Source organism: Dermacentor andersoni, chromosome 6 (genome assembly GCF_023375885.2).
Source record: "Dermacentor andersoni chromosome 6, qqDerAnde1_hic_scaffold, whole genome shotgun sequence".
NCBI classification, from domain to species: Eukaryota; Metazoa; Arthropoda; class Arachnida; order Ixodida; family Ixodidae; genus Dermacentor; species Dermacentor andersoni.
In genome coordinates this window covers 137125587-137131586 of record NC_092819.1, presented here as the reverse complement: position 1 = coordinate 137131586, position 6000 = coordinate 137125587, and positions in this window count along the sequence as shown.

Genomic DNA, 6000 nt, shown 5'->3' with positions numbered 1-6000 from the left:
CGACAGAGAAAACACATTACTCACAGCTATCGGACACATCGAGTCATACCTAACCCCAGCAGGAATGAGGTGTGCCGGACACAAGTCGGAATACTTTCAAGTTCGGCCCAAGCAAGCTAAGGAACATCGAGCCCCGCCAATACATCTCGAGATTGCCGGGCAACCTATAAAGCGCGTCCCGACAGCACGCTTACTAGGTATGCTCGTCCAGGAGAACAACGGCATAAAGGTAGCCTCAAAGAAATTAAATCACGTTATAAGAAGCATCGCATTCATCATCCGTGTCATGTACGCACTCCCATATCAAGTCAAACGCAAAAGCGAGACAGAGCGCATGGACACTCTCATAAGAACGGCGTACAAAACGGCCTTACAGCTACCGTCAAGCAAAAGCACATAGAAATTACTAGCGCTAGGCGTATACAACATCTTTGAGGAGCTAGAAAGTGTCACGCTCATAGCGCAGAGGGAGCGCCTCAACAAGAATCAACAGGGAAGACACCTTCTTCAACGGCTAGGGTACCCGCTGACACCTCAGTACTGCAAAGAAGAAACACAACTCTTTCCTAACCACATTAGAGAGAACATTGTAGTAGACCCTATACCCCAGAACATGCCCCCACCCACAATCAAGACAGAAGAGCAGCGCGTGCCCGCATGTTGCACAAACGCTGCTTCAGAGACCCAGATACATACTACACGGACGCTGGCCCGTATGCCTCGTCGCCACGTTGCGGGCCCAAATACACACTCGCCATAGTCAATCAGGAGAACCTGGTAGCCTCTGCCTCCATCCCCGCCACATGCAGCGCAGCAGCAGAAGCATCAGCGATCACTCTCGCACTTCGCTACGCCGAGAGCAAGGGAAGGGCCGCCAGCGTCCATACGGACTCACAAGCGGCGTGTCCTTTAAACATGAATGCAACACTCCCTATACAAGCCATTGGAATCCTGAGCGGCTCACTAGAATGGACCCACGGTATCGTCTGGTGCCCCGGACACGAAGGCCTGCTGGGCAACGAAGAGGCGGACTGCGCAGCTCGAGGTCTCACTAGCCGAGCGGCAGACCACACCATTCTTCAGCCCCCGACAGACCGACGAGCGACCCACGAGTTATTACGACAAGTCAACAAATCTACAGGACCAACGTCTCGGAAGAACACAATACGCTCCTCCACACAAAGCTCGCAATAAACTCCAGGCAAGGGACTGGTGCCGCCTGCAAACTAACACATAGCCACACTTGTCTCGTCTACACGCAATCTCCCCAGACAGTTATACGTCCCGGACATGTCCCTGGTGTGGCAACCACACAGTGACACTCGCGCACATAACACACGAATGCACCGACCGTCCGGGCTACGCAATTTCGCCACGAGTCACAACACACACACTCACTACGTGGTCTTGGGAGGCGAGACTCTCCGAACTGGACCTGGGAAGCCAACTGGCGACCCTCGACCAGGCCCGACGAGCCGCGATCGCCAGTAGAGCCTTGTCAGAGGGAACCACCCAGGAATAAACCGCGCGACGATTTCTCCAATAATAAAGTTCCATTCTCCTCCTCCATCCTCCAGTTGAAATTTGTCAGCACCAGCTCTTTTTCCACCTGGTTCTCTCTCATGCTATTTTTTTTCCTTCAAATACAACCTCGTCATTGCCTTGGAAAGATTCGGCTGTTATTCTTCCGATGTAATTTATTGGCGCATCCCCTTCCAGTTTGTTTCCATCTTCGTCTAAGATATGTTGTTGTATTGTTGTTGACTTTCTGCTAATAATTTTATGTGGTTCCAAAATATTCTAGGTGCGGCCTTCTTTTTCTCACGTATTTGTGACAACCAACGTTCACTTTCACCTTTTATCTTTGCTTGCACCAGTATTCGAACCATAGGCTATTTCTCCCGGTATATTTCCCATTTACTGGCTACTTCATCCTGCGGCAACTGCGCCTTCTTTGCCTGCCAGTGCTCTCGAGATGCTTTCTGTCGTTCGGCGATAGCTTCTCGTATCTCCCAGTTCCACCAGCTTTTCGGTTTGTTTTTTCCTTTCCACCGAACATGTTGCTTCTCTTGCCGTATTTCTGTGGTTATTACAGTTAGATGCTCACTATATTCCCACTCTCTGCTTGGCCATTTGCCAAGTTCTTCCTGGACTTTTGTGACTACATTTGTTAGTTGTTCAGCGTTCGAATTTCGACCGGGCAGTTCGTGCTCTTCGCTGTCTTTACCAACTACATATATCATTTTCAAAATTATGCGCTTATGGTCACTCCCTATGCTGCTATACCCTTCCTCATCAATGACTGTTTCTCTCAGCTTATCGTGAATACCTTCTGTCACCAGACAGTAATCAATGGTCGATTGCCGGTTTCTTACTTCCGATGTGGTTTCCTACTTCCCACGGATGGATAGATGGACGGGCGGACGGACGGACGGACGGACGGACGGACGGACGGATGGATGGACGGACGGACGGATGGATGGATGGATGGATGGATGGATGGATGGATGGATGGATGGATGGATGGAAGGACGGACGGATGGACGGACGGACGGACGGACGGACGGACGGACGGACGGACGGACGGACGGATGGACGGATGGACGGACGGATGGACGGATGGATGGATGGACGGACGGATGGACGGATGGACGAATGGATGGATGGATGGATGGATGGATGGATGGATGGATGGATGGATGGATGGATGGATGGATGGATGGATGGATGGATGGATGGATGGATGGATATTATTAGCGTTCCCTTTGGAACGGGGTGGTGGGTTGCGCCACCAAGCTCTTGCTATTATACTGCCTAATGTCCTACCTAGGTTAAAAAATTTTAAAAATAAATAAAAATAAAACACTATGAACTCCCACAACCAAATTTTCTGACCCCCTATTGCGAACTTTGCTTTTGTACGTCTCCGTTTTTTGTCGTTTCCCTACTTTTGTTCCACCAATCGACCGATCGCCTCTTACTATTCTATATTGCGGATATCTTCGCTTTTCTACTGCTCTCGCTGAACCCAAGGGCTTCAAGGAGGCCAGTGGTGCCTGAATCGACCGCTGGGCAGATGTCTTCACATTCTAATAAAACCTGCTCCATCGTTTCCCTTGCTTTACCGCAGCAAGCACATGCTTCTTCTTCCTTCTTATATCTCGCTTTATAAGTGCGTGTTCTAAGGCATCCCGATCTCGCTTTGAAAAGTGATGCGCTTCCCTATGAGTTATAAATAGTTTCTTTACTGATTTCGTTGTTTCCTCTTAAGTAGTTACTCATGGCTGGTTTCTTTTTCATTGCCGCCACCCATGAGATTATTTCAGCATCTCTGAATTTCCGCTTGACGTTCTTTGTTGCTGTGTTGCCCACCCTACAGGCCGCATACTTGCTGGTAAGCTGCCTAGTTCTTTTCCTTCAATGTGAATCAATGTTTTTCCTGTACAGATACCTAAACACTATCCCAGCCCTTTTACTTTCTTCCATATTCCTCAGTCGTTCTTAATAATCAATTTTACTGGGAGCTTCCCTCACTTCAGAACTAGTCCAGCCCTGCACAGCTACATTTGTAGTCTTCCCGTGAGCGCCCAATGCGAGGCGTCCCACTGACCTTTGGTTTCCATCGAGTCCTGATTTAAAGCAAACAACCGCATTTCCAAAAGTAAGTCCTACAACCATTACACCTTTCCACTTACACCGGAGCACCTCATACCTCCGCCTCACGTGACGTGCGCCCGATTCGAGCGCCATCTGGAGGTGTTGCGAGGAACCGGGCGCACCGCTTTATGGCCTTTGACATTTGCGCGCGCAAATCTGGTGTTTTCGTTTCTTTTTTTTTTAGTTTTCACGTAACGGAATTGTGTTTTCTCGTATATTCAAATTACAGTCCGACGCTATCATGTCTGCAGGTTGTGTGTCAGTCGCACTTTACGATTTTTCTACGTATTTTTCCTTGAGAAATTCGGTTCAGTAACCTGCCACATGGAGGGCCTGTGTGGTTGGGTATGCGTGGTTCGAATTTCTCTTCGCCGAACGTCGTTCGACGCTGGACACCGGACGCAGGACGCCGACGCCGAATTTCCTGCGACACGGGGACCTTAACGCTATCGCGTTGAAACGTCTGACCGCGCACTCGTGGGGCCGCGCCTGAAAACCAGAGACGAAACGTCACACGAAGCACCAGACAGGCGCAGCCCCAGCACCCGGCACGTTCCCACAGAAGCACCACCGTGATGGCGAGAATACAGGTATATGTACAATGACACTATCACCGCGTCTGACAACGACAAGCACACGTAATGCATTCCCTATACAGATTAGTGCGTTCCTCAATAAAGGCTGACATTGGTGCTCTGATTTCTCAAAATTATTAATCGGTGCTTTTATGCCTTTCTGCATCCTCTCCAGCAAGTGAAATGCACGTGTTCCACCGCTTCTATCAAGGCTAGATAAGATGAGTCAAGCCGTGTTTTGACACCTACTTAAAGCTAGCCTCCAACGGGGGTGTTAACTACGCCTGGTCCCATATCTTGTTCCGTGTCAAAGCAATGTCCTTTTTTTTCTACCTTTCCCTCAAGCATCGCAACCATCGCTGCCCATTTTGCAGTCCAGATGTGGCACTCTCAGGCATCTTTAAGTACAGCTGTTAGAATAGAGGCTCAAATTAACACATACACAGACGAAGGCGGCAGAGCGAGCGCCCCTACCGACTGTTTTATTAGGTATTCAATATCGCTTTCATAGTGCACAAGAATTCGAAGACAGGCGCAGAACCGCAGGACCACAACTGAGAGAAAAAAAAATTAAGGAGACAGATAATGGTTTCATGGTACAAATCCTAACAAGGTGCTTTCTGAATGACAGAAGTCAACAGACATCACTGATAAAGCCATCTCCGTATTTCTTGATGTGGCAGGCTTCTAATTTGTCTCTAGCGACCGTATTCTTACTTTTACCTATAATCTGTATGTCTGAGAAGAGCGGATCACGTCTACAAGAACCCCTATGCCCAGGCAAGTGCGCATCTCCTCTATTTCTGACGGATAACGCATGTTCCCGTGCACGGTCATTTGCGCATCGGTCAGTTTTTCCGACGTAGGACTTACCACAAGACAGAGGTATGCGATATACCCCACCTATACGGCACAATCAACAAAACTTGTGTTGTGGTTCTGGCCACAACCTTCTTTTTCTTTACCGAGTGCAAGGGATGCGTGGGCATAGGCGTGCGAGCTTGTTCGGTGACGACAACACCATAGGCGCCTTAGACCTACCGCCAACCTAGTTCACGTTGTGCGAAGCCCTATGCATGTAGAGTAGCACGGCCGGTCGAATCATCGTTTGCGGTCTCAGCCTTTCTTCTTCGCGCGTCTTTTACCTGTCATTGTGAGGCCTCGACCGCTGCAACTACAACCGAATAGGGGAAACGAGCTGCGAAAAGCCTACAAATCAAATTTTAAAGCCTAATAAAGCAGTTGGTAGAGGCGGTCGTCCTGTCTCCGTTTTGTGTGTGTGTATGTGTGTATGCGTTCATTTGCGGTCCTCTTCTAATAGTAAGTGCAGCAGCCACGAAGTACTCCTGCAATCCTTTATGGTAACCCCACGGTAAAAGTGGGCACATGCTCTGACATGAAACAAAGCGTAGTTAAGACATTGGAGGCGATATTGAAGTAATCGCCCAAAGATGGTTTTACTCATGTTCTATCGGCTTAGTAGAAACGGCGGAACGCGTGCATTTCACCCACTGGGAACCAGATAAACAGAGAAATAAGTGCCGATTAATAATTTTCCGAAGTTAAGATTTCAGAGCATCAGTCTTAGTTTTAGTCAAGAATCCGCGTACAACACAAAGCAGACGAGGAGAAAGCGGCCTTTGTAACACCAGATAGACTTTTTGAATTTAATGTGATTGCCGTTCGGGTTGTGTAATGCACCTGCAACTTTCAAGCGTTTCATGTACAACATACTGCGTGGTTAGAAGTGGAAGTGTACAGGTGCTAT